At 38.1% G+C, this 27,017-nt stretch overlaps 1 pseudogene; it reads right to left on the reverse strand.

The window, feature by feature from the left end:
- Positions 1 to 26,123, reverse strand: part of LOC120861602 — a 27,475-nt pseudogene extending 1,352 nt beyond the window's left edge.
- Positions 26,124 to 27,017: the final 894 nt, after the last annotated feature.

A 27,017-nucleotide genomic window follows, 5' to 3' on the forward strand; every position in this document is an offset into this window, starting at 1 on the left:
TTTTGGAGATACCTATTAGGTTATTACATCTCTCTACTCAAAATTTCCACCTGGCTTCTTATCACATTTAGAATAAAACCCAAATCTCTCTTTTGGTCCATAGTATCCTACATGCTCAGACCCCTGGTAATCCCTTCCTTGATCACTTTGTTCAGGCACTCTGTTGTAGGCACATTGCCTTCTAGCTGTTTCTTGATGTTGCAAATGTTTTCTTACCTTAGCACCTTTGAACTTACAGTCCCTTTTGTTCTTCTGGAATATTCTTCCCCACAACACCCTGGAGCTTGTTTCAGGTTTCTGATCGAAGACTTTGTCTCAGTATTATGTTCAGAGTGGTAGAGTGTCTTTTCTTGATCACATTAAGATAGTAGTCAATGGCAATTTTCCCACTGTTTTTGCTTGTTTCTTCATTTGTTTATTTTGCTATTTACTCTGTATACATTTTAAAATTTGTTATATATTCTAAAATAAACCCTTAACTATGAAGCATGCATGAAAGCTGCATAATTTCAAGCAAACAGCTCAAAACTAAAATAAGCTAGAAAATTATCACCAAGTGAAACACAAATGTAACTCCTAAACAGATCAGGCTGTAGAGTATTATAAACTCCTGATAGGCATTCCTTCCTGGTGGAAGCTTCCAGTCACTTCTCTCTTCCTTAGATTAAGTACTAGCCTGACCTCTAACACCATACAATGATTTAACTTGTGTACATATTGGAATCACATAGTATGTAGTTATTTGTGTCTGACTTGTGTAGATGTTGGTTGATTCCACTGTTGTATAGTATTCCCTTGTTTGACAGTACCACCAATTATTTATTCATTCTTTGATCATTGGGCATTTGGATTGCTAACAGCTTTTGGTCATGGGAGTGTAATTATTCTGATATATGTATTTTGGTTTATGTATTTATATATCTTTATTAGTTATATATCTAAGAGTGGAATTGCTAAGAGAAGGCTGCATGCATGTTTAGGTCTCTTTAATATTACTAACAGTTTTCTGAAGTGGTTTATTAATTTGTGTTCTCATCAGCAGTATGGAAAGGTTCCTATTTCTCCACATTCTTGTCAATGCTTGGTTGTGATAATGCTCAAATTTTAGCTTGTATGATGAAGTAAAAAAGAAGTTTAATTTATATTTTCTTGATTTCTAATGAAGGGGATAAAGCTGTATATATTTTGTCAGGAAGTGTAATCATTTGTATTACTTTTTTAATATATCTATTGTAAAATTAAAGTAATTTCTATTTTTAGTTTGCAAAATATTTCTTTTGATATCATGAATGGATGTTGACTTTTATCAATTATTTAATCATTAGACTGGTCATAATATTTTTCTCTTTTATGTTGGCAATTTATAGAATTATATTCATTTTTATACATTTAAACAAACTTTCAATCCTGGAATAAACCCATTTTGATCAAGATGTTCTGTACTTTTTATATGGCATTCTAGTTCTGCATTTGATTTGTGGAAGGATTTGTGTTAAAAGATATTTTTTCCTGCAATGTCATTGCCTTGTTTTAGTAGTAAGGATTACGACCTCATCAAATGACCTGAAAAGACCTAATACGTTTGACATTATCTAGAAGAGTTTGTATAAGATTGGTAGTATTACTTTCTTAAGTATTTGGACATATTTGGTGATGAAGACATCTGAGCTGGATATTTCCTTTGTGGGAATTTTAACAGTTTTAACAGATTCAGTAAAGTATGGAAATACTTAATTATTAAAGATATATTCTGCCAATTTTCCTAAAAAATTGTGTTTCAGAGGACACTGGCAAGAGAAAAGTAACATAGTGATGGAGAGTATATTTGTAAAACATATATCTGAAAGAGACTTGTATATATTACACATAAGTGTTCTAATAGCTCAATAATAAAAAAAAACAACCAAGTTAAAAAGTGGATAAAGGACTGGAAGAGACATGTCTCTAAAATGATAAAAATGGCCGATAGAAACATGAAAATATTTGCAGTATAGTAGCCATAAGGAAAATGTAAATCAAGACCACAGAGAGACCATATTCATTATCATGCCTAAAATAAAAATTATAATAGGTAATAGCATGTGTTGACAATGATATGGAGGATTAGAAGAACCTTCATACACTGTTGGTGAAAATATAGAATGTAACCCCTTTGGAAAACAGTTTGGTAGTTTCTCATAAATATAAACTTATCCCATGACCCAGTGTATGATATCTAGATAGCTACCAAAAAGCAATAAAAAGCTATGTTCACAAAAACATGCATAACATTGTTTGTAGCTTCTTTTCATTATAGACAAAAGTGAAAAAAAATGAAATGTCCATCAATTGATGAATGTATTAATTAGACTGTGATATGGTATGGATATAGTACAGAATATTATTCAATAATAAAAAGTGCTGGTACATGCTGTAATATAGATCTAACTAATTTTTTTTGCTAATTAAAGAAGTCAGTTATTTAAAAAACACATATTGTATGATGCTATTGAAGTAAAATGTTCAGAATAAGCAAACCTATAGAGACAAGAAGATTAGCAATTCTTAGTATTTTTAGTTTCAGAAATTCTAAGCATTGAATTGAAATAATTCCTTTCTCAATTTTCAGTCTTCTATGGATACACAGAGCAACTGAGCTGTGTATGCTCAGTTGCTCTGTTGTGTCTTAACTCTTTGTGACCCTTTGGACTTTAGCCTACCAGTCTCCTTCACCTGTGGGATTTTTCAGACAAGAATACTAGAGTGGGTTGCTATTTCCTCCTCCACAGGATCTTCCCAAACCAGGGATCAAACCCATGTCTTCTATGTCTCCTGCATTTCAGGCAGATTCTTTACCATTGAGCCATCAGGGAACCCTTGTATGGATTCTGTCCTACACTAAAATATGCATACTTGTTACAAGTATGCATTTCAGAATTTTTTTTTGGCATGGAAATTATTACACTGATTAGTTGCTCATTTGGAGAAGGAAATGGTACCCCACTCCAGTATTCTTGCCTGGGAATCCCATGGACAGAGGAGCCTGGTGGGCTACAGTCTATGGGGTCACAAAGAGTCAGATACCACTTAGAGTCTAAACAGCAGCAGTTCTTTAAACTGATAAGATTAAAATAAATTTTGAAACAACTGGTTGAGTGTAAAAGTAAAATTCAGATTGGTTATATAATTTTAAGTATTTTAAAATTATCCTCTTAATACGGGAAAGGAACTCATATTCACTGTTGAAATGAGAACTTAACTATCTATAGATACTATCAAGTTAAAGAAATGTTACACGCACGAAGGGTCATATATGACAGTCCTCAATTCTTTGAGCAAATCTGTACTTGACATTGTGTTCAAGTCTAATAGATGTTCCCTTGGCCTCCATGTGAGCAATATTATCGGGTTGGTCAACAAACAGGGAGTCCCACCATGGTAAATCACATGGTAAATGGCTCAGAGATGCCGTTGCCACCACCATGAGTGATAAAAACTTTGGTTTTTGGGTGACCTAAGAAAGAGATCAATGAGAACAATAAATTCTGAGTCCCATGGTTAGAAACAGAAATTGACAGTATAAGTCAATAAAGAAGGCAATGCTTTCTGCTGAGGATTGCTATGCTCATGGGATCATATAAACATTTGTGAATTTCCAAAGGAAGTCTGTCTAAGGAAATGAGAGAAAGCTATACATTAGAGGGGATGTTAGTGTAGAGTTGCTTTGTCCAGAGAACACCATGTTCAAAATCATGGAGGTGAAGAAACATTGTTTCTTAGGAATAGAGGGAATGATTCATTCTGATAATGTATGGAGAATCTCAGGGGGCATTTGGCAATAGAGGAAAAAATGATAGATGTGCTGTTTACAAAGTCATCTTCTATCAGCTACACTTTTATTTTTAGGCAATGTGAGTTACTGAAAGTTCAAGGAAAAGTATGGATGTTTTCTATATCCTTTTAGATAAAAGCACTACAATAGCAGTAGAGCTGAGATAAGAGTGGGAAGACAAGATGACCAGTCAAGAAGCTATTGAAAATTTATAGGCGAAACATAATTGTTATCTGATGTTGATGTTTTTCCTTGCTGTTCCACTATTGTCCCTGAGATTTTCTCTTAATTAGAACTTAGTATTTTTTGCCACCTTCTTACCCAGAAGATCATTCTGTGGGGTCCACTTAAAAAGTTGAGCATTGTTTCTTAATGTATCTGGTTTCTTCCCATTGAATCTCCACACAACCTATTATGACCAAGAAAAGGCTCAACTCCACTAATAAGATCACAGGCTCAGAACATTTTAGAAATTAAACTCTAGTAAGAAGTCCTCTTGCCCCACTTTTTTCAATGAACAGATGTGGACATTTCTGCTCAGGAATGTTGAATAATATTAAATAATAGTTCAAAACAAAAATCAAAGTAGCAAAAATCTGGGACCTTGTTGATCAACTATCATTTTGTTTACTACACTATGCTATGACCAGTTCTAAAGACTTGAGGGAAATTAGGTTGTAAATAATGTAATTTAATAGTTAAAAGCATTCCGGAATCAATCAGAACTGTAGTGTATACAAAAAGCTGACTGAAATTTCTGCAACTTCATTTCATGTGACTATCTTACATAACAAACTTGTGGTTAGAAAATACTTTGTTTGCTCAGCAGTTTCTGAGAGAAATCGGTGAAGATTTGCTTATGGTTACTTTTTCCATGAAGCATTTTGATAGAAATGGGTATCTTTCTATTTTATTTTGTGAGCAATATTACACTTTCTTCTATGTGGTATAATGAGATAAAATTTCTTCAACTAGTAGAGAGAATATAAATTATTTTACACTGCATATTGGAAAACCACTTCCTATAATCTTTGAAGTGTATAATTATTAAGACATTGTTTCATTTTTTTCCTCCAAAGGTATTAATAGTGGAATTATCCATGCACATATTTTGTGCAAAGTAGGAATTGCAGAATAATAAAAGAAATAATTCTTTTTAAAAAGAGAGTGCCACATTAATTTTCATTGATCATTATAAACTGAAATAAGCAAATTACCAGTTTGTGCTGTTAAGAGATCTAATTGCATTTTTTTACAGTAGAAAATACTAATTTAGAATGTATCAGTGATTCTATGCCCACCCCAAAGAAATCGCTGATGCTGAAATTCTCATTTCTCAATGGGATGAAATAACCTCAAATCCTAGATTAGTGGTTCATTCAGTCACTCTGTTATGTCCGACTCTTTGCGACCCCATGGACTTAGAACGGCAGGCCTCCCTGTCCATCACCAACTCCCAGAGCCTATTCAAACTTCTGTCCATTGTGTAGGGGATACCATCCAACCATCTCATCCTCTGCCCTCCTCTTCTCCTCCCGTCACCAATTTTTCCAGCATCAGGGTCTTTTCCAATGAATCAGTTCTTCACGTCAGGTTGCCAAAGTATTGGAGTTTCAGATTGAGCATCAGTCCTTCCAATGAATATTCAGGACTATTTCCTTTAGTATTGACTGTTTGGATCTCCTTGCAGTCCAAGGGAGTCTCAAGAGTCTTCTCCAACACCACAATTCAAAAGAATCAATTCTTCGGTGCTCAGTTTTCTTTATAGTCCAACACTCACATCCATACATGACTACTGTAAAAACCATAGCTGTGACTAGACGGACCTGTGTTGGTAAAGTAATGTCCCTGCTTTTTATTATGCTGTCTAGGTTGGTTATAGCTTTTCTTCCAAGGAACAGGCAACTTTTAATTTCATGGCTGAAGTTACCATCTGCAGTGATTTTGAGCCCAAAACAAAATCTCTCACTGTTTCCATTGTTTCCCCATCTATTTGCCATGAAGTGATAGGACCAGATGCCATGATCTTAGTTTCTGAATGTTCAGCTTTAAGCCAACTTTTTTACTCTCCTCTTTTGTTGGGAGCCAGCGTGAGGAACTCCGCCCATGGCAAAGGTCATGAGGAAGGAAGCTTGGCATATGCAAAGGCATGATCAAGCCTCAGGAAACCCCTGTTCCCGAGCATCTACCCCCCAAACCAGAGTACTTTACGGGGAGCTCTCCCCCATAACCATTTCTCTCAGAGAAGGAGTTAACTTGCAGCTCCAGTTAGTAAAAATTCCTGGGTGTGACAAGAGTGTTTCAACTTACGAACTCTGAAGGTTCTCTGGCCTGCCTGATCAGGCTCATCCGGCCGCATGTGATTGTTTACAGCCTCCCAACTGTGAGAGGCACGGGATGTTTTAAAACTTTCTAAATACAGACTCTTTTGAGAAGTTAGAAGATTATTAGTATAGTATAGTAGGTTGATTAGGAATTATATTGGTGAAGAGTTTTTTCATTTGTGTGCCAATAATTACTGCTAATTCCCTGCCCTGGGTGTGACAAGGATGTCTCAGGTCAAACCTCTCTGCTGACAGACTAGCTCGTGTGACAACCTCTCAACCATAAACAGCACAGAGAGTTTGGAGTTTTAGCATAGGGCTTTTTTCATTGATGAGTCAATGATTGCCATCAGGCCTCCATATCCTTAGGCACCTGGGAATATATTAATCAATGTATTTGGAATATAGAAAAGGAAATATAGTAGTTTTTGATGTTAGCAATACTAGACTTTTTGAGTTAATGTATTTTCTCTTTTATTATAGATCACTGTACTTTGTTATAAATCACTGTGTCCTTGCTATGCAAAAATGTAACTTTATCACTATCTTAAGACAAAATAGATCTTAAGGGGAACATTGGTGAAGGGTTTACACTTGTTGAGCCAATATTTGCTGCTAAATCTCCATATTCCTGCCCTTATACTCTAGTACTCTTGCCTGAAAAATCCCATGGATGGAGGAGCCTGGTGGGCTTCCGTCTATGGGGTCGCACAGAGTCGGACACGACTGAAGTGACTTAGCAGCAGCAGCAGCATAATGAATATAACTAGCATATAGGAGAAATAAGTATTAATCTTTAAGATTAATCATGTTAAAACTTAGGTTAAGTAAATTCCTTTCTTGATTGTAACTCACTACACCCTCACCCTATGCAACTTTATTTGGAGGGTGGCACCCGATTTAAGAAAAAAATCACCCCTGGAAAAATAAGTTTTCTGGTTAACTGACCAATATCAGAAAGGGCCATAAAATGTCAGCAGACCTCATGGCCAGAAGATGATGAAACTCATAAGACCTTTGTATAATTTTATATGAAGCACCTGATTGTAACAGGGTCAGGTCTGCTGACCCCCGCGTGACTCTGTATTCATCCCTATATATAACAAAAAGGTATATAAACAAACCTGAAAAATAAAGAAATCGGATCAGTTTCTGGAAAGACTGATTCCCCCATGTCATTTCTTTCTTGCTCCCTGCTTTCCTGGCTGAATTCCCATCTGAGATGTGGGTACTCACCAAGCCTGCTAATTCTGCCTGGGCTTCTGAGATCGGACTGGAGAGGCCTCAGTGCCTCCTCTCCTTTGGGAGAATGGAAAGATGCCTGTGGCCTATGTAGGTGGTGATTGGTATTTCATGTAAACCAATTATTCAGCCTCTTTTCTCCACTAAATCTCCTACTACACTATCCGTTTCTAATCTCTATATATATCTGTAATTAAATATGTATTTTTCCAATGACACCGACGTCGTCCCCCCACCTTTGAATCACCCTGGATCCACCGGGGCTGGACCCCGGCACTCTTTCACTTTCACCAAGAGGCTCTTTAGTTCTTCTTCACTTTCTGACATAAGAATGGTGTCATCTGCATATCTGGGGTTACTGACGTTTCTCCCAGCAATCTTGATTCCAGCTTGTGCTTCAGCCAGCCTGGCATTTCTCATGATGTATTCTGCATATAAGTTAAATAAGCAGGGTGACAATATACAGCCTTGACGTACTCCTTTCCTGATTTGGAACCATTCTGTCGTTCCATGTCCAATTCTAACTGTTTCTTCTTGACCTGCATACAGATTTCTCAGGAGGCAGGTCAGGTGGTCTTGTATTCCCATCTCTTTAAGAATTTTTCATAATTTGTTGTGATCCCCACAGTCAAAGGCTGTGACATAGTCAATAAAGTAAATGTAGATGTTTTCTGGCACTCTCTTGCTTTTTTGATGATCCAGAGGATGTTGACATTTGATTTCTGATTCCTCTGCCTTTTCTAAATCCAGCTTGAACATCTGAAAGTTCACGGTTCACATACTATTGAAGCTTGGCTGGAGAAATTTGAGCATTACTTTCCTAGCATGTGCGATGAGTGCAATTAATAGATAATTTGAACATTTTGGGGGATTGCCATTCTTTGGGATTGGAGTGAAAACTGACCTTTCCAGTCCTCTGGCCACTGCTGTGTTTTCCAAGTTTGCTGGCATATTGAGTGCAGCACTTTCACAGCATCATCTTTTAGGATTTGAAACAGGTCAACTAGAATTTCATCACCTCCACTCTCTTTGTTCATAGTGATGCTTCCCAAGATCCACTTGACTTTGCATTCCAGGATGTCTGGCTCTAGGTGAGTGATCATATCCTTGTGATTATCTGGGTCATGAAGATTTTTTTGTATAGTTAGTGGGGTAAGGCTTTTTGTCTGTTTGTTTGTTTAAGGTAGGTAGCTATCTATTACTTGTTAAGGCTGTCAGCCTGATTCCAGTTTCTCAAAGATGAAAATAGTAAGGGTTGTTTGGGGTAGTTTGAGGCAAATAGTTCACAGCTAATGAACAAGTACTGATGGATTTATACTACCATAAATAACTATAGGACTTTAGCAGGAAGCGTCTTTCTAATTTTTTCTCCGCTAACACTGAACCTTCCATGCTGCCCAGTTTTTACCTCTCCTCCACCTCCCGACCTCTGAGAAAGTAGTTGTTAATCCAGTCAGTCAGAACAATGTGTTGATTAGGTCAAGTTGCTAATGGGCAGTACTGCTGCTGCTACTGCTGCTAAGTCGCTTCAGTTGTGTTCGACTCTGTGCGATCCCATAGACAGCAGCCCACCAGGCTCCCTCATCCCTGGGATTCTCCAGGCAAGAACACTGGAGTGAGTTGCCATTTCCTTCTCCAACGCATGAAAGTGAAAAGTGAAAGGGAAGTCGGTCAGTCGTGTCTAACTCCTAGCGACCCCATGGACTGCAGCCTACCAGGCTCCTCCATCCATGGGATTTTCCAGGCAAGAGTACTGGAGTGGGGTGCCATCACCTTCTCCAATGAGCAGGGCTGAGAGACCTTAAAGCTGGAGCCCATGCCCCTTCCTGTCATCTTTTTCTGTTTTAACAGGAAAAAACCCTGGATCCCAGGCTTCTCTCTTGATCTTTTCCTCAACGACTGGTTTTAAGACACATGCTGTTTTCATCTTGGGAAAACAGGGAGCAGGAGTAGGAGGAAGGGTTTGAATCTTTGTGCTCCAACTCAGTCTTTTTCAAAATTCTATTTTAAATATTGAATATCAAGTGCAGCTACCAAGTGAACTGCAACAGGATACCTCTCAGCTGCTCAGAACTCCCACAGTCCCCCCAGGAAGTCCTCTGGGAAACACTGTGATTTGTGGGGCAAGATTTGGATGTTTTTGTGTTCTTACTATTAACTTAACAGCACTAGAACACCAAACATAATCTCTAAGACAGAAATGTCTCTCAGAACAAAGTAAAACTTGAATTGGAACACTAAGCACATATGTCCCCCTTGTTCCATTTTAAAATTCAACTCCCAAAGAAAAATGAGATATACCAACTCATTTTGATCTAACCATGTTATGATATTCTCTGTTTCTCTCCCCTTTGCAAAAAAACATTCTAATGGACCCACTCCAGACTTTAAAGAGATTCATTCAAGTAGTTGTTCAGTACAAAGGCAATTTAACAGACCTTCTGTGGAATCTGGGCAAGGGTCGATGCAATCATGTTAGCCCTTTCTTCTGGAAGGTTTTCAACCATTGATCCCAAACTCAGTACTATAAAGCCATCTTCTCCAGAGCTTTGGACAAACTCTTCGATTACCTGAAAAGAAATAGTTCGTTGTATTATGAAAGGGAATCAGCAGAGAGAGGGGTTTTGTTTCATTCATTCTTTCTTTAGTTTGTTTGAAGAACATGAATACATACATTTCTAAAAAGAGAGAATTGTTAGAATAGCATCATCTTCTAATATGCTATACTATTAAAACCATTTAGAAAGAGATGTGATATGCAATTTATTTTCTTTAACCAATGTATTATCATTGACTGCTAACAAGAACGGTGATTTATTTATCACTTACTAACACGGATGTCACTAAAATGAAAGTCTCCAGTGAAGAACATTTCACATTGTGAAAACACATTGATTTTCTTCAGTGAGTTTTCAAAACAATGTAATTTTTACTCCATGTCTCAAACAATAGCAGGACCAGGATTTTTTTTTTTTTTTCTCATTCTCTGTTAAATATTGCTAAGATCCAAAAACAATGGCTTAGTAACTTGTCCCAGGATGACAGGATTATACAAGCACACAAGTAAAATAGTATACTTATTAAAACATATGCCTTGCTCACCAGGACAAGATTCAGGACCTTCCTGTGTCCAGAAATCCAAAGTTATGCCTTCAACTTTGCTAAATTCTAAACTGTTCCTTACATTACTAAGTTCTCCTTAATATCACCAACCAGAGCTCAACACCTTAGAATTATCTTTCTCTGATTTCCTGTTACCGAAAATTGATGAAACTCTCAAAGTGCTGTCTTGTTTCCTATAATAAGTTAAACAATCCTAGCCTAGAAAGATTAAGTTATTTTTCTTTTCTTTTTCTTTCCTGGTTTGTTTTGGAGAAGTTGACAAAAGACAGGCATTTAAAAGGACCTGAACTCCTAACAGAATTCCTCAAATAAAATGAAAATATCTGTAGCTCAGCTTCATTAATTTGTATGTCATTCTTTGTCCAGTGTATTTGTTACTAAATTGATCTACTTTTCTTCTTGGCAGTTTTCAGGACAGGTCTTCTGATATATAGGCTTTCCTGATTATAAGGCTAAGTATGATAATATAAGGGTGATGGGCTTTCCTGGTGGCTCAGATGGTAAAGAATCCACCTTCAAGGCAGGAGACCGACCCAGGTTCAATTCCTGGGTAGGGAAGATCCCCTGGAAAAGGGAATGGCAACCCATTCCCATATTCTTACCTGAAAAATTCCATGGACAGAGGGGCCTGGTGGGCTATAGTCCATGGGATGGCAAAGAGTTGTACACAACTGAGTAACTAATACTTTTGCTTTTCACTTTTCCATGATAATATGAACAGAGTAAGAGGTTACATATAACTGCTCATCAAAAGAAGAAAAATACTCTAGTTAATTCATCTCTATAGAAATAAATAAGAACTCTCAATTTATTAACCATGATTTATTATTTATTCATTGGTGTTTCAAATTCCTAATACCCACAGTTCCCTAAATTTAAGTTTCAGCTAAGACTCTGATCTATTAAACTTCTCATGATATTACAGTAATTGTCTGAAAGAGACAAAGATAGCTGAAAGTATTTTTTTCTTGTCTTAAAACTTTATTTCTGTTTTCTTCCTAGCTCACGCTCTGATAACACTGTGTAGTCTACATTAATTTCATCTCTGTTAAGGAAATAGCTTTTCAAAATTTCCATAGCTTATTTCACCCTACTTTTATTCAAAACCTAATGAAATTGCAATATCATATGTTATCATTATTTTTATATGGGATGTTTAAATGTTGAGTATAAATTTGATTTTATTTCTGATCTTGGCCCAGACATTTTAAGGATACTGATGCTATGATATACAGTGAATGTGACAGATTTTGCCTGTAAGCTATTTATTTTTGGTGGGCTTTACACCATAAGAGGGTGACTACTTGGGTAAAACATCTGATCCAGCTATGTAGAACTAATTATGGTTCATGACATAAACTTACAGAAAACTTTCATCTACATTTAAAAATGTGGATCCTATTGTGCAAGTTTTGAACTGTGGTGTTGGAGAAGACTCTTGAGAGTCCCTCGGATAGCAAAGAGATCAAACCAGTCAGTCCTAAAGGAAATCAGTCCTGAATGTTCATTTAAAGGATGGATACTGAAACTGAAGCTTCAATATTTTGGCCAACTGATGCAAAGAACTGACTCATTAGAAAAGACGTGATGCTGGGAAAGATTGAAGACAGGAGGAGATGACAGAGGATAAGATGTTTGGATGGCATCACGATCTCAATGGACATGAGTATGAGCAAGCTCTGGGAGATGGTGAAGTACAGGGAAGGCTGGCGTGCAGCGGTCCATGGAGTGGCAAAGAGTCGGACATGGCTGAGCTACTGAAAAACTCCAGTGGATCTCCTGACTCAGGAATTGAGCCCACATCCCCTGTAGCTCCTGCACTGGCTTGTGGTTTCTTTATCACTGGACCATAAAGAAGCCTGAACATCAATGATGTGAAGCTTTCTTAAAATGCAAGATCCAGAAAACTAAGATCATGGTATCTGGTCCCATCACTTCATGGCAAATAGATGGGCAAACAATGGAAACAGTGAGATAATTTATTTTCTTGGTCTCCAAAATCACTGAAGATGGTGACTTCAGCTATGATATTAAAGACGCTTGCTCCTTGGCAGAAACTATGGCCAAGCTAGACAGCATGTTAAAAAGCAGAGACATTGTTGACAAAGGTCCATCTAGCCGAAGCTATGGATTTTCCAGCAGTCATGTATGGATGAGAGAGTTGGACTCTAAAGCAAGCTGAGCACAGAGGAATTGATGCTTTTGAACTGCGGTGTTGGAGAAGCCTCTTGAGAGTCCCTTAGACTGCAAGGAGATCCAACCAGTCCATCCTAAAGGAAATAAGTCCTTAGTATTCATTGGAAAGACTGATGCTAAAGCTGAAACTCCAATACTTTGGCCACCTGATGCAAAGAACTGACTCATTAGAAAAGACCCTGATGCTGGGCAAGATTAAAGCTAGGAGGAGAAGGGGATGACAGAGGATCAGATGATTGGATTGTATCATGATATCAATGGATATGAGTTTGAGCAAGTTCTGGGAGTTGATGATGGACAGGGAGGCCTGGCATGCTATAGTCCATGGGATCACAAAGAGTTGGACATGACTGAGCTGAACTGGACTGAACTGGATTGTGGCACTAGAGAAGATTCTTTAGAGTTCCTTGGACAGTAAGGCGATCCAACCAATCAATTTTAATGGAAATCAATCCTTAATATTTATTGGAAGGACTGATGCTGAAGCTGAGACTCCAATACTTTAGCCACCTGATACAAAGAGCTGACTCATTAGAAAGATCCTGATGCTGGGAAAGATTGAAGGCAAGAGATGTAATGACAGAGGAGGAGTTGGTTTGCTGGCATCACTGCATCAATGGATATGAGTTTGAGCAAGCTCCAGGAGATGGTGAAGGACAAGGAAGCCTGGCATGCTGCAGTTGATGGGGTCAAAAAGAGTTGGACATGACCGTGCAACTGAACAGCAACAACATTGCGTAGGTTAACACTAAACCAGGCACTTCCTCCTTGCTATTTACCTTACTATATTTGTTTCCAAACCTGGTGTGAGATCAGGCAGCTTGAAAATTGAAAGTTGAATGTTAGTCTCTCAGTCATGTCTGATTCTTTTTTTTTTTTTTTTAATATTTTTTACTTTACAATACTGTATTGGTTTTGCCAATACATTGACATGAATCCGCCACGGGTGTATGTTAGTTCCCAATCCTGAACCCCCCCTTCCACACCCTCCCCATATCATCTCTCTGGGTCATCCCAGTGCACCAGCCCCAAGCATCCTGTATCCTGTATCGAACCTAGACTGACGATTTGTTTCTTACATGATAGTATACATGTTTCAATGCCCTTTTGACCCCATGAACTGTAGACTGCCTGGTTCCTCTGTCCATGGAGTTCTCCAGGCAAGAATACTGCAGTGAATTTCCATTTCCTTCTCCAGGGGATCTTCCCTACCCTGGGATAAAACCCAGGTCTCCTGCATTGCCAGCAGATTCTTTACCAACTGTGGTATTAAATAAATCAGGCAGTTTATGTGATTGAAATAGAACTATACCTAGTGAAATTAGGCATTGTGTCACGAGTGCTAAGTAACTTCACTAGATTCCAACTCTTTGCACACCTATGGACTATAATCTGCCAGGTTTCTCTGACCATGGGATTCTCCAGGCAAGAATACTGGAATGCCCTCCTCCAGGAGATCTTCCCGATCCAGGGATCTAATCTGTGACTCACATCTCTTGCATTGGCAGGCCAGTACTTTACCACTAGCACCAATTCCTGAGAGAGGCTTATTTTCATGAGTTGTATTATCAGGATGCAATGATTTCTGGTCTATTTTGTGTTGTGAAGTTCTTTCACCTCAGATAAGATCAGAAAAAATACTGACGTGCATTCACAAAGGTTTTGGGGAAAAATATCATGAGTTTGACAGTATACACACACACACAACAGAAGGAATCCCTCTAGTGTAGATACTGTTGAGACTGCTTAAAACTTCAAATATTATTTTAATATTTTCTTCTGTTTTTGATTTCTGAGGCAAATTCCTTTGGTCAAAAGTTTTAAGTCATGGTGGCCAATAGTTATGAATCACTATATTTTTGGCACTGTGTAAGTGCTTCATGTACATGTGATCTAAGTCATTCTAATTTTGTCTGACTCTTTGCGATGCTATGGACTGTAATCTGCCAGATTCCTCTGCTCATAGGATTCTCCAGGCAAAAATACAAGAGTGAGTTGCCATGCCCTTCTCCAGCAGATCTTCATGACCCAGGGATTAAACCTGAGGTTCTTTACCACTAGCGCCACCTGGGAAGCCCAAGGGCTTTATGTATCTGGATTATTAACCTGGATTATTTTTATTCTCAGTAGTTATGGCCTATAAAGTAGACCATACATTTCTTCCTTTATTCTCATGCATCCATATTTTATAGGAAAGGTACTATGGCAAAATCTGCTCTTTGTATATTTCTTACCTATCATCATAGTACCATATATTAAAGCACCAGATTCCATCAGTTCAGTTCAGTTCAGTCACTCAGTTCCATAGTCTTTAAATACTCTCCTATATTCCCAATTTTAATATGGCATTATCAGAATTTTATTCTTTTAGATATTTCATTGCAATTGACTTTAATAAAATATGAGAGATCACTCCCACATCACCTCAATCTTATGTATCTTTTGATTTGTACTTTATTATAAGTAATTGTTTAACATTCATATTTTTCTGGCTGACCAGTCTGTAAGATCCCCAAGGACTACCATTGTGTCTGTCTCTTCCACCCCTTCTTCTTCTGTAAGAGTACAGAATTTGGCATTTGGCAGACAAAGAATACACATTTGTTGAAAAAATATTATTTCTCATGTGTTGGAAAACTTTTTCATAGTGGCTATATCCATATAATCTTGCACTTCTCTCATACTTTTTATGACTTTTCATACTTTTTATATCCCAGAATATTAAGTAATTTTATATATTGCCCATGTCATTTACATAAGACAGTATTTGGGCTGGGAATGGAAAAAACTCTCTTCAAGATCAAAATTTTACCTTAGGCAGGGGTTTGGCAGGTTTTCAGTGGAGTCTTCCAACAAAATCAAAATTTGGTAAGAATGGTTGGGGAAATTCAAAATCCCAATAGCTTACTATCAACCAAAACCAGTTTTACCCATCAATTCATACAATGTAGTGGGTCTTCCTGAAAAAGAAATTAGGGAAAGAAATATATGAGAACTTGTGAATATATATCCACTTTTTCTTAGAAGATAGACCAATAAAGTTTCAGTTCTTTATTGGCCAAGATGAACAAATAATGCCAGCATTTTACAAGTTGAACAAACATATGTAGAGAAAAAAGAGAGGGAAAAATATATGTAAGTGAGAAACTTACATAGCTCATAATAACTTCTTCCCTTGGCACCTTTGAACCTTTCTGAGTTCATGTAACTATTAAAGATTAACTCTTGCATCACATGTTATAAGTTCACTAATAGATTTTAGTTCTAAGTCAATTTCCTTCTGTAATTATTTACATATATGACAAATATTGCATTGTAAATGATCTTGTTTTCCACTGTAGAGCATTAGATTTGCATCACTTTCATGATATTTGTGCATTTTTACTTAATGTTCTGACCTTTTAACATTTTTTAAACTAACTGAGGATCCCATCTTCCAGGGAGAACCCAGCATTGTGTGATTGCCATGCACCCATTGGCAGGGGAAGCTCCTGGTGCTAATAGATTAGAGGGAAGATTCTAAAATGGTGTTTGCCAGGGTTGCTGTCAGGATGGTGGAAGGAGATCCCAAAAATGGCTACCACCAGAGCCACATCCCCAGGTGTAGTCCCAGCGGCACAATGCCTCTCCAGGAGATGCTCCAAGATCAGCAAGTGGTTCTTACCCAGGTGTCTTTCAAACTACTGACTTTGCTGACACTCAAACTAAGTGAGATTTTGTGTACACCCTTTGAGAACAGTCTTTGTTTACAGTTTCCTATTTTCTTGAATGTAAGCCCCTCTGGTTTTCAAAGCCAGACATTCTGGGGTATATCTTACCAAAATAGGGAGCTTGATGTGGGGGCTGAAACCCCTGTCTCCTGGAGAAGGACCTCTATGATTGTGATATTCCTCCTGTTTGTAGGTGGCCAACCTCAGGTTTTGGGTCCCAGTTAGACTGTATCTCTGCTCCTCCTACTTGTCTTGTTGTGGATCCTTCTTTATGTCTGTAGTTGTGGAAAGTCTTTTCTGCTAGTCTTCAGGTTGTTCTCAAAGATAATTGCTTTGTGAGTAGTTGTATTTTGGTGTGTCCGTGGGAGGAGCTAAGTCCAGGGTCTTTCTACTTCACCAACTTGATCTCACTCACATAGGTATTGTTTTCTAAAGATTATTAATGACTTTCCACATTAAATATGGACCAACAGCATGAAGAATTTGCACTTCTCACACTTGTTTCAATCTGGTCTTCAGGTCACCTAGTCAGCCACCAGAGGATTCTGGTTACTCATGGTAACTTTTCAGAGTATAGATAAAGGTAAGAAGAGACACTCCAGTGGTTTAAGAAGCCTCTCTAAAGATGCAGATGTCACCAGGAATCAATAACCTCCCCTCCTATAGCTAAAGTCTCAACTTTTTCTGTATGTTTTGAAGAAGAAACTTATTGTGGGACTAAATTCTTGAACCATCTGTGATCAAGAAAGTATATGATGATTGAGATGCACTAAATGAAATGATGGCTTTCAGCTCCATCTTTATGTTATTTATTTGTCCTGTCCTAAAAATTTTGAAACATTCTGACTGTATAGATGACTACAATCTACTGGCAATGGAAGGCTGCTTGATAACTGCTTAAAAAGGAAAAAAGGATGGGCAGCTAAGGAACTATCTTATCATTCAGTCTGTCAAGTGTGTTCCTGTGTCTAAATTTGTGTCTTTGGTCTCCAGAAAAATTATAAATATTGAAAAAACTTAAAGTAAATATTAAAAAGCACATCAGAATGAGTGATAAGGGAGATTTACCTGCTAAAGACTGATAAAAATCTTCCTTTTTAGTGTTTATAACTTGGTTAAAGGATCTCCTTTGTTAATTTCTATTCTTAGAACAAATAAACAATGCTGTGATGGCTCCTTGTTTAAGGAATGACATAAAAATTCTGGAAAGCTAAGCTAGAAAACCTGCCTTGATTGCAAAAATCTATTTGCACCAGTCACTCGCACCTCTGTCCCTTTACTTACCTAAACTTTCTCTAAGCTTTTGATGGCTTTGGATTATTTGCTTGGTATATCTTCACACACACACTCCATTCACAGCGCAGCATTCTACTTTGATTTTTTGCTGTATTTTGCCATGTATTCCTTCACTTTGCTGTGCATGTGCTTATTATGTTACCTCACTTACAAGCTGCTTTTCTATGACCTATGATTCCTGATTAACTTTTATCTTAGAAACTTTAATCTCTGAATTATTTAGTTTAGAAATGTTGGTCTTTGGATTATTTGCTTAGTCTTTTGTTTTAGATAGGCCTAATCATCCTCCCACTTCACTCACCAACCAGCTTTCTACACTGACTGTTTGGCATGTGATGCCCTTTTTCTCTTCACTTGAACTCACATGACCCTGTTATGGAACCTTGTCTAAGAGTTTATTTTCTATGACCTGTGATTCTTGGTTAATTTTAACAGATTTGTTTCTAGACTTTGGTCTTGGTTCCATTCTTCAATCCTCTACTTTCTATAACCTCATATACTATATATGTAATCTTAATCTTGAATATTGCATATACAATGGATATGTAATCTTAAATTAACCTTGTAAATCTTCTTAGCCATTGAGAGCAATAGAGAAGTTCTGCCAAGGATGGTTTCCAAAATTTTTACAATAATTTCCAAACACGAAGATATATATATTTGAGTAAAAGGTAGTGAGGGAACATCTCTTGGCAAAGAGAAATTTGGTTAGTTGAGTGATATGGAGAACGTGTGTTATGAAGACCACCACAATGAAGAGAAACTAACCTTTTCTATTTTGTAGCACACTTGATGCTTACCATATTTCTCCAAATCATAGATGGAGTTTTGCAATTAGAGGCTGCTATTTTTCTTTCATCGCGATATGCAAAGTGGTTACTCCGAGGACAGACTGCTATGTTTTAATCCCATCTCTGTCACTTCTTCTCCATGAACACTTGAATAGGTTACCTTACTTAAGTTTCTATATGTATAAAATGAGAATAATATTGCCTATGAATAAGATTTCTATGTCTCTATCTTATGAATTAATAAATATGATGGTCTTAGATTTCCTAAGTTCAGTTCAGTTCAGTAGCTCAGTTGTGTCCGACTCTTTGCGACCCCATGAATTGCAGCACGCCAGGCCTCCCCGTCCATCACCATCTCCCAGAGTTCACTCAGACTCACGTCCATCAAGTCTGTATGCCATCCAGTCATCTCATCCTCTGTTGTCCCCTTCTCCTCCTGCCCCCAATCCCTCCCAGCATCAGAGTCTTTTCCAATGAGTCAACTCTTCTCATGAGGTGGCCAAAGTACTGGAGTTTCAGCTTTAGCATCATTCCTTCCAAAGAAATCCCAGGGCTGATCTCCTTCAGAATGGACTGGTTGGATCTCCTTGCACTCCAAGGGACTCTCAAGAGTCTTCTCCAACACCACAGTTCAAAAGCATCGATTCTTCGGCACTCAGCCTTCTTCACAGTCCAACTCTCACATCCATACATGACTACTGGAAAAACCATAGCCTTGACTAGACGGACCTTAGTCGGCAAAGTAATGCCTCTGCTTTTGAATATACTGTCTATGTTGGTCATAACTTTTCTTCCAAGGAGTAAGCGTCTTTTAATTTCATGGCTTCAATCACCATCTGCAGTGATTTGGGAGCCCCAAAATATAGTCTGACACTGTTTCCACTGTTTCCCCATCTATTTCCCATGAAGTGATGGGACCAGATGCCATGATCTTCGTTTTCTGAATGTTGAGCTTTAAGTCAACTTTTTCGCTCTCCTCTTTCACTTTCATCAAGAGCCTCTTTAGCTCCTCTTCACTTTCTGCCATAAGGTGGTGTCATCTGCATATCTGAGGTTATTGATACTTCTCCCGGCAATCTTGATTCCAGCTTGTGTTTCTTCCAGTCCAGCGTTTCTCATGATGTACTCTGCATATAAGTTAAATAAGCAGGGTGACAATATACAGCCTTGATGTACTCCTTTTCCTATTTGGGACCAGTCTGTTGTTCCATGTCCAGTTTTAAATGTTGCTTCCTGACCTGCATACAGATTTCTCAAGAGGCAGGTTAGGTAGTCTGGTATTCCCATCTCTTTCAAAATTTTCCACAGTTTATTGTGATCCACACAGTCAAAGGCTTTGGCATGGTTAATAAACCAGAAATAGATGTTTTTCTGGAACTCTCTTGCTTTTTCCATGATCCAGCGGATGTTGGCAATTTGCTCTCTGGTTGCTGTACCTTTTCTAAAACCAGCTGGAACATCTGGAAGTTCACTGTTCACGTATTGCTAAAGCCTGGCTTGGAGAATTTTGAGCATTACTTTACATGCATGTGAAATGAGTGCAATTGTGTGGTAGTTTGAGCATTCTTTGGCATTGCCTTTCTTTGGAATTGGAATGAAAATTGACCTTTTCCAGTCCTGTGGCCACTGCTGACTTTTCCAAATTTGCTGGCATATTGAGTGCAGCACTTTCACAGCATCATCTTTCAGGATTTGAAAGAGTTCAACTGGAATTCCATCACCTCCACTAGCTTTGTTCGTAGAGATGCTTTCTAAGGCCCACTTGACTTCACATTCCAGGATGTCTGGCTCAGATTAGTGATCACATCATCATGATTATCTGGGTCATGAAGATCTTTTTTGTACAGTTTTTCTGTGTATTCTTGCCACCTCTTCTTAATATCTTCTGCTTCTGTTAGGTCCAGACCATTTCTGTCCTTTATCGAGCCCATCCTTGGATGAAATGTTCCCTTGGTATCTCTAATTTTCTTGAAGAGATCTCTAGTCTTTCCCATTCTGTTGTTTTCCTCTATTTCTTTGCATTGATCGCTGAAGAAGGCTTTCTTATCTTTTCTTGCTATTCTTTGGAACTCTGCATTCAGATGCTTATTTCTTTCCTTTTCTCCTTTGCTTTTCACCTCTCTTCTCTTCACAGGTATTTGTAAGGCCTCCCCAGACAGCCATTCTGCTTTTTTGCATTTCTTTTCCATGGGGATGGTCTTGATCCCTGTCTCCGGTACAATGTCACGAACCTCATTCCATAGTTCATCAGGCACTCTATCTATCAGATCTAGGCCCTTAAATCTATTTCTCACTTTCACTGTATAATCATAAGGGATTTGATTTAGGTCATACCTGAATGGTCTAGCGGTTTCCCCTACTTTCTTCAATTTGAGTCTGAATTTGGAAATAAGGAGTTCATGATCTGAGCCACAGTCAGCTCCTGATCTTGTTTTTGTTGACTGTATAGAGCTTCTCCATCTTTGGCTTCATAGAATATAGTCACCTGATTTCGGTGTTGACCATCTGGTGATGTCCATGTGTAGAGTCTTCTCTTGTGTTGTTGGAAGAGGGTGTTTGCTATGACCAGTGCATTTTCTTGGCAAAACTCTATGCCCTGCTTCATTCTGCATTCCAAGGCCAAATTTGCCTGTTACTCCAGGTGTTTCTTGACTTCCTACTTTTGCATTCCAGTCCCCTATAATGAAAAGGATATCTTTTTTGGGTGTTAGTTCTAAAAGGTCTTGTAGGTCTTCATAAAACCATTCAACTTCAGCTTTTCAGCATTACTGGTTGGGGCATAGACTTGGATAACTGTGATAACCCCATCTTGGGTTGTCCTGCAGGCATGGTTTTGTTTCATTGAGTTAGACAAGGCTGTGGTCCTAGTGTGATTAGATTGACTCGATTTCTGTGAGTATGGTTTCAGTGTGTCTGCCCTCTGATGCCCTCTTGCAACACCTACCATCTTACTTGGGTTTCTCTTACCTTGGGTATGGGGTATCTCTTCATGACTACTCCAGCAAAGCACAGCCACTGCTCCTTACCTTGGACGAGGGTATCTCCTTACCACCGCTGTTCCTGACCTTCAACGTGGGATAGCTCCTCTAGGCCCTCCTGTGCCTGTGCAGCCACTGCTCCTCCCGGCTGCCGGCCCTGGCCTGGGGTGTAGGTGGCTCCTCCCAGCTGTCGCCCTTGGCCTCAGGCTCGGGGTGGCTCCTCAGGGTCACCGCCCCTGACCTCGGATGCGGGGTGTCTCCTCCCGGCTGCTGCCACTGACCTCAATCGTGGGGTAGCTTCTCTTAGCCGTTCCTGCGCCATCGCAGCCTGGCACTCTAGGCCGCTGCCCCGACCTCAGACATGGGGTAGCTCCTCTCAGCCATGCTTAGTGCACAGGCTCTCGCAGCCACTTGCACTTAGTGTGCCGGCTCTCGCAGCTGCCTGCGCTTAGTGCACCGGCTCTCAAGAGAGTAAATTCTCAACAAATATTTTCTAATTTCCTTCTGCTCCCCAAATTAGTAAACAACAGCAATGAAGATAAAGCTCAATAAATATTTGTTGTTGAAAGGATACACTCACAGAATCAAGATTAGAAATCATTCAGATATGAAAAATCTGTTGGACTCTCACCTTTTGCTTAATTTTTCAAATTGCAGGTGCTATAGAATCAGAAAGCAAACATTAATAATCAAATATTAACCCCAGATTTTTTTTATATTTTAATATTAATCCCTGATGTTTTAGGTTTCCATAGTCAGTTCAGCCACTCAATCCTAACCGACTCTTTGCAATCCCATGGACTGCAGCATGCCAGGTTTCTTCCTTGTCCATTACCAACTCCCAGAGATTCCTCTACCTCATCTCCAAGATTTGGTGATGCTCTCCAGTCATCTGTCTCATCCTCTGTCATCCCCTTCTCCTCCTGCCTTCAATCTTTTCTAGCATTAGGGTTTTTTCCAATGAGTCAGTTCTTCTTATTAGGTGGTCAAAGTACTGGAGCTTCAACTTCAGCATCGGTCCTTCCAATGAATATTCAGGACTGATTTTCTTTAGGATTGACTAGTTCAATCTCTTTGCAGTTCAAGGGACTCTCAAGAGTCTCTCCAACACCACAGTTCAAGAGAATCAATTCTTTGGGGCTCAACCTTCATTATGCTCCAACTCTCATATCCATACAGGACTGCTGGAAAAACCATAGCTTAGACTACACTGACCTTTGTCAGCAAAATAATGTCTCTGCTTTTTAATATGTCTAGGCTTATTTTAATATACTGTCTAGGTTTGTAATAGCTTGTCTTCCAGGGAACATGTGTTTTTTAATTTCATGGAGCAGTCACTATCTTCAATGATTTTAGAGCCCAAGAAAATAAAGTCTGAAAAAGGAAATGACAAATAACTTCAATATTCTTGCCTTGAGAACCTCAGGAACAGTATGAAAAGGCAAAAAGATATGACACTGAAAGGTGAACTCCTTAGGTTGGTAGGTGCCCAAGATGCTAATGGATAAGGTGGAGTGGAAAAATAACTCCAGAAAGAATGAAGAGCCTGAGCCAAAGTGAAAACAAAACCCAGTTATGGATGTGACTGCTGATGGAAGTAAAGTCTGGTGCTGTAAAGAATATTTCTAGGAACCTGGAATGTTAGATCCATGAATCAAGGTAAATTGGAAGTGGTCAAACAGGTGGTAGCAAGAGTGATCATTGAAATTTAAGAAATCAGTGTACTAAAATGGACTAGAATAAGTGAATTTAATTCATCAGGTGAACATTATATTTACTGTAGACAAGAATCCCTTAGAAGAAATGGAAAAGCCCTCATAGTCAACAAAAGATTCTGAAATGCAGTACTTGGATGCAGTCTCAAAAATGACAGAATGATCTCTTCGTTTCCAAAGCAAACCATTCAATATCACAGTAATCCAAGTATATGTCCCAACCACTAATGCCAAAGAAGCTGAATTTGAATCGTTCTATGAATACCCACTAGACCTTTTAGAACTAACCAAAAAAGATGTCCTTTTCATTATAGGGGGCTGGAATGCAAAAGTAGGAAGTCAAGAGATACCTGGAGTAACAGGCAAGTTTGACCTTGGAGGGCAAAATGAAGCAGGACAAAGACTAACAGAGTTTTGCCAGAGAACACACGGGTCATAGCAAACACCCTCTTCCAACAACACAAGAGAAGATTCTACATATGCACATCACCGGATGGTCAAGACCGAAACAGGTTGATTATATACATATATTTTGCAGCCAAAGTTGGAGACGCCGTATATAGTCAGCAAAGACACAATTGGGAGCTGACTGTGGCTCACATTATTAACTCCTTATTACCAAATTCAGCCTTAAATTGAAGAAAATAAGGAAAAACACTAGACCATTCAGGTGTGACCTAAATCAAATCTCTTACAATTATACAGTGGTAGTGACAAATAGATTCAAAGGATTAGATCTGATAGACAAAGTGCCTGGAGAACCACGGACAGAGGTTCATAACATTGTACAGGAGGCAATGATCAAAACCATCCCCCCAAAAAGAAATGCAAAAAGGCAAAATGATTGTCTGAGGAGGCCTTACAAATAGCTGAGAAAAAAATAGAAGCTAAAGGCAAAGGAGAAAATGCTAGATATATCCATCTGAATGCCGAGTTCCATAGAAGAGCAAGGAGGGACAAGAAAGCCTTCCTAAGTGATCAATCCCGAGGAATAGAGGAAAGCATTAAATGGGAAAGACTAGAAGTTTACTTAGTAAATGACATTTAATCCATTTAGAGAGAAGGGATAATACTAGATAACTCTCAGAGAAACTCATCCACAACTAAGCAATTTTTCTTCTTAATAGAGAGACTAGATGATGGAGATGTTAGAGAGATTAAAATAATAGAAGATTTGAATCTAGAGAGAGATGTCAGGAACTTTGATTCTGAAAGCTAAAAAAGAACATCAGTTCAGTTCAGTTCAGTTCAGTCGCTCAGTCATGTCCAACTCTTTGGGACATAGAAATGTTTAATTTTAAAGACAAGTAAACACAAAGTTTATATAAAACATCTAATTGCTTTGTGTGTGTGTGTGTGTATATATATTACTGATCCAGGTTTAAAAAGATACTTCCTCATGACTAACCTTCATTTGATTTTTAAATATATTTAATGAAGTTTCTTACTATAGCATATTAAAAATGGCTATTACTCTTTGTAACTCTTCCTATTGAGAGGTGGAAGTGATTTCTTCACCCTTTGAATTTGGGCTTGCCTCCTGAACTGTTTTACTAATAGAAGGTAGCAGAAGTCATTTTGTGTGAATTTCAAATCTAGAACTATAACTTTCTTACAACCTATTCTAGAATTCTGCTACCATCTAAATAGGTCCAAGGTTTTCTGTTGGAGAGGTCACCTGGAAGAAACAATCAAAGTATCCTGCTAATCTGCCAAACCCCAGCCATTGCGAGTGACACTTTCTTGGACTGTTCCACTTCTGCCAAGCCTGGTAACTAACAGTAGCATAAAGATTAAGCCCAGGCAAAACCCACTGAAGAGACTTTTTCCTAGCCCAGCCCAAATTTCTGACTCATAGGGTCATGAGCAAACAGCATGGTTTCTCTTTTAAACTGTGAGTTTTGGGATAGTTGCTTTTACAGCAATAAATAACAGAGATTATAATTTATGAAAAGTGCAGTGCATACATAACTTTCAAATTAAATAAGCCTCAAGAATATTAACATAAAGGACTATTACGGTCAAATAGAGGAACATTTCCAATGTCACAGAGTTCTAGACTACTTTGCACACTCTCCTGAATAGTTGATACCTTTTGACTAAGAAGTTGTTATATTTCTATTTTGACACTAAACATAAGAAAATACAAATTATACCACTCTAACCCACACAAAGAAGATAAGATTTTTTTTTAATCTACTGGAGGGAAAATGTAATAAACCAGACTTACTTAATACTTCACTGTAAAATTTATCCCACTTCTTGTTAAAAGTATCAAATGAAAAGTCAAAATATAGGTCATAAACCATATTTGTCACTCTCCCCATAAATGTCATTTTGTTACTTAGTTCAAATATTATAATAGGTATGTAGGAAGGAGGAATTATAAGCCCTCCACAGAATTTTTCGTATGTATTGCCAGTGGTAAATCGAAGACTGTAGACCAAAGGTAGGGTAGGCAGTTTAGCCAGCAGCGCAGCACAAGGAGAAATTGCATCTCTAAGAACAACATCACATCTGGACTCTTTCAGTTTTTTCATAAGGTTTTTTGTTTAAAACTGCATCTGCACAGAGCTTTTGAACAGTATCAGAATATTTGCGATGTTTTTTGCATCTTTAAATCATATGCCCACAATGTACTCTTCAGTAATTCATATGCCCATATCTTGATCTATTTCATAAAACACAAATCAAGCTCATTCTTAGTGAAGGATGTAGGATAAGACACAAATTTAAAGGCAGAGGATTTACTGGAATCCAGGATGGAAGCTGAAGATGCTAGCACAGTCACTTCATGATCCCTCTGAGCAAGTTCATCCAAAATTGTTTTAAATTGATCCAGTCACTCTATTCCATTGGACACACCAGCACCTGTTCACAGAAGTCACAGCTGAAATAAAAAGAAAGCACAAGAAGAAAAGCCCATCTCTTAGACATCTTGATAAAATCCAAACCTTCTTCATAAGCTTCCTTACCTTCAGAGGTAACTCTCCCTCATATCCAGGACAGAATCAATTAAGCAGTTAACATATAACTACCACTTGGTAAGGTCACAATGACTATGAGCTAAAGATTGTTTCCAAGAGTCTGCCTTAGCAATTTCTCTGCAAGCTCATCTCCAGGTCAGAGGCTTTGGAAAGCAAATAGATAAAGAAAAGTATAGATGATTTTGTGCTTCTGTGTACAATAAATCCCAGTATCACTGTAAATGCTCTGGCTCTAGGGTAAGAGGAAATTACCCAGGATGTAGGGAATTTGCAGATAAGAAAGCAGCATGTTGTCAACACAGATACATTCTGTTTTATTTGAGCAATCTAAGCATTTCTTTCTGCATATTTTTACACCTATTTTATTAGCTCCATTTCATTTAGCTCACTTTTGTTCTTTTGACTGAAGTTATTCCTTACTTTTTTCCTCTTTATATGAACATGAGCATCCTTTGAGTATAACTTTAGTCAGTTTAGCATAGCTTTAGTTACTTTCTTTGAGAATATTGCTTCTGAATTATGATCATTTCCTTTTCTGAACATTTGTGTCCTTCCTTCTATTCCTCTCACTTCTTCAACATTTCCTCAAAACTTACTCTTCGAAAGAATTTATCCTCTAAGTACCTTCTTCTGAACTTCATTTTGTATCCTACTTTTTTAATTGAGATATATGATATTAAAAAATCTTACTAGAAATTCCCATCAAATTAGAAGCAGGAAGGGGAAAATGTATGTAATGGGATAGATTTGTTTTCATGATATCAATAATCTATTGACTTGAAATGAGAGGAGAATCTCTCTTAAGAAGGATTTGGATATAGGTTCTAAGCAAAACATTGATTCT

The sequence above is a fragment of the Oryx dammah genome, unplaced genomic scaffold, assembly GCF_014754425.2.
Source record: "Oryx dammah isolate SB20612 unplaced genomic scaffold, SCBI_Odam_1.1 HiC_scaffold_3, whole genome shotgun sequence".
Lineage (NCBI taxonomy): Eukaryota > Metazoa > Chordata > Mammalia > Artiodactyla > Bovidae > Oryx > Oryx dammah.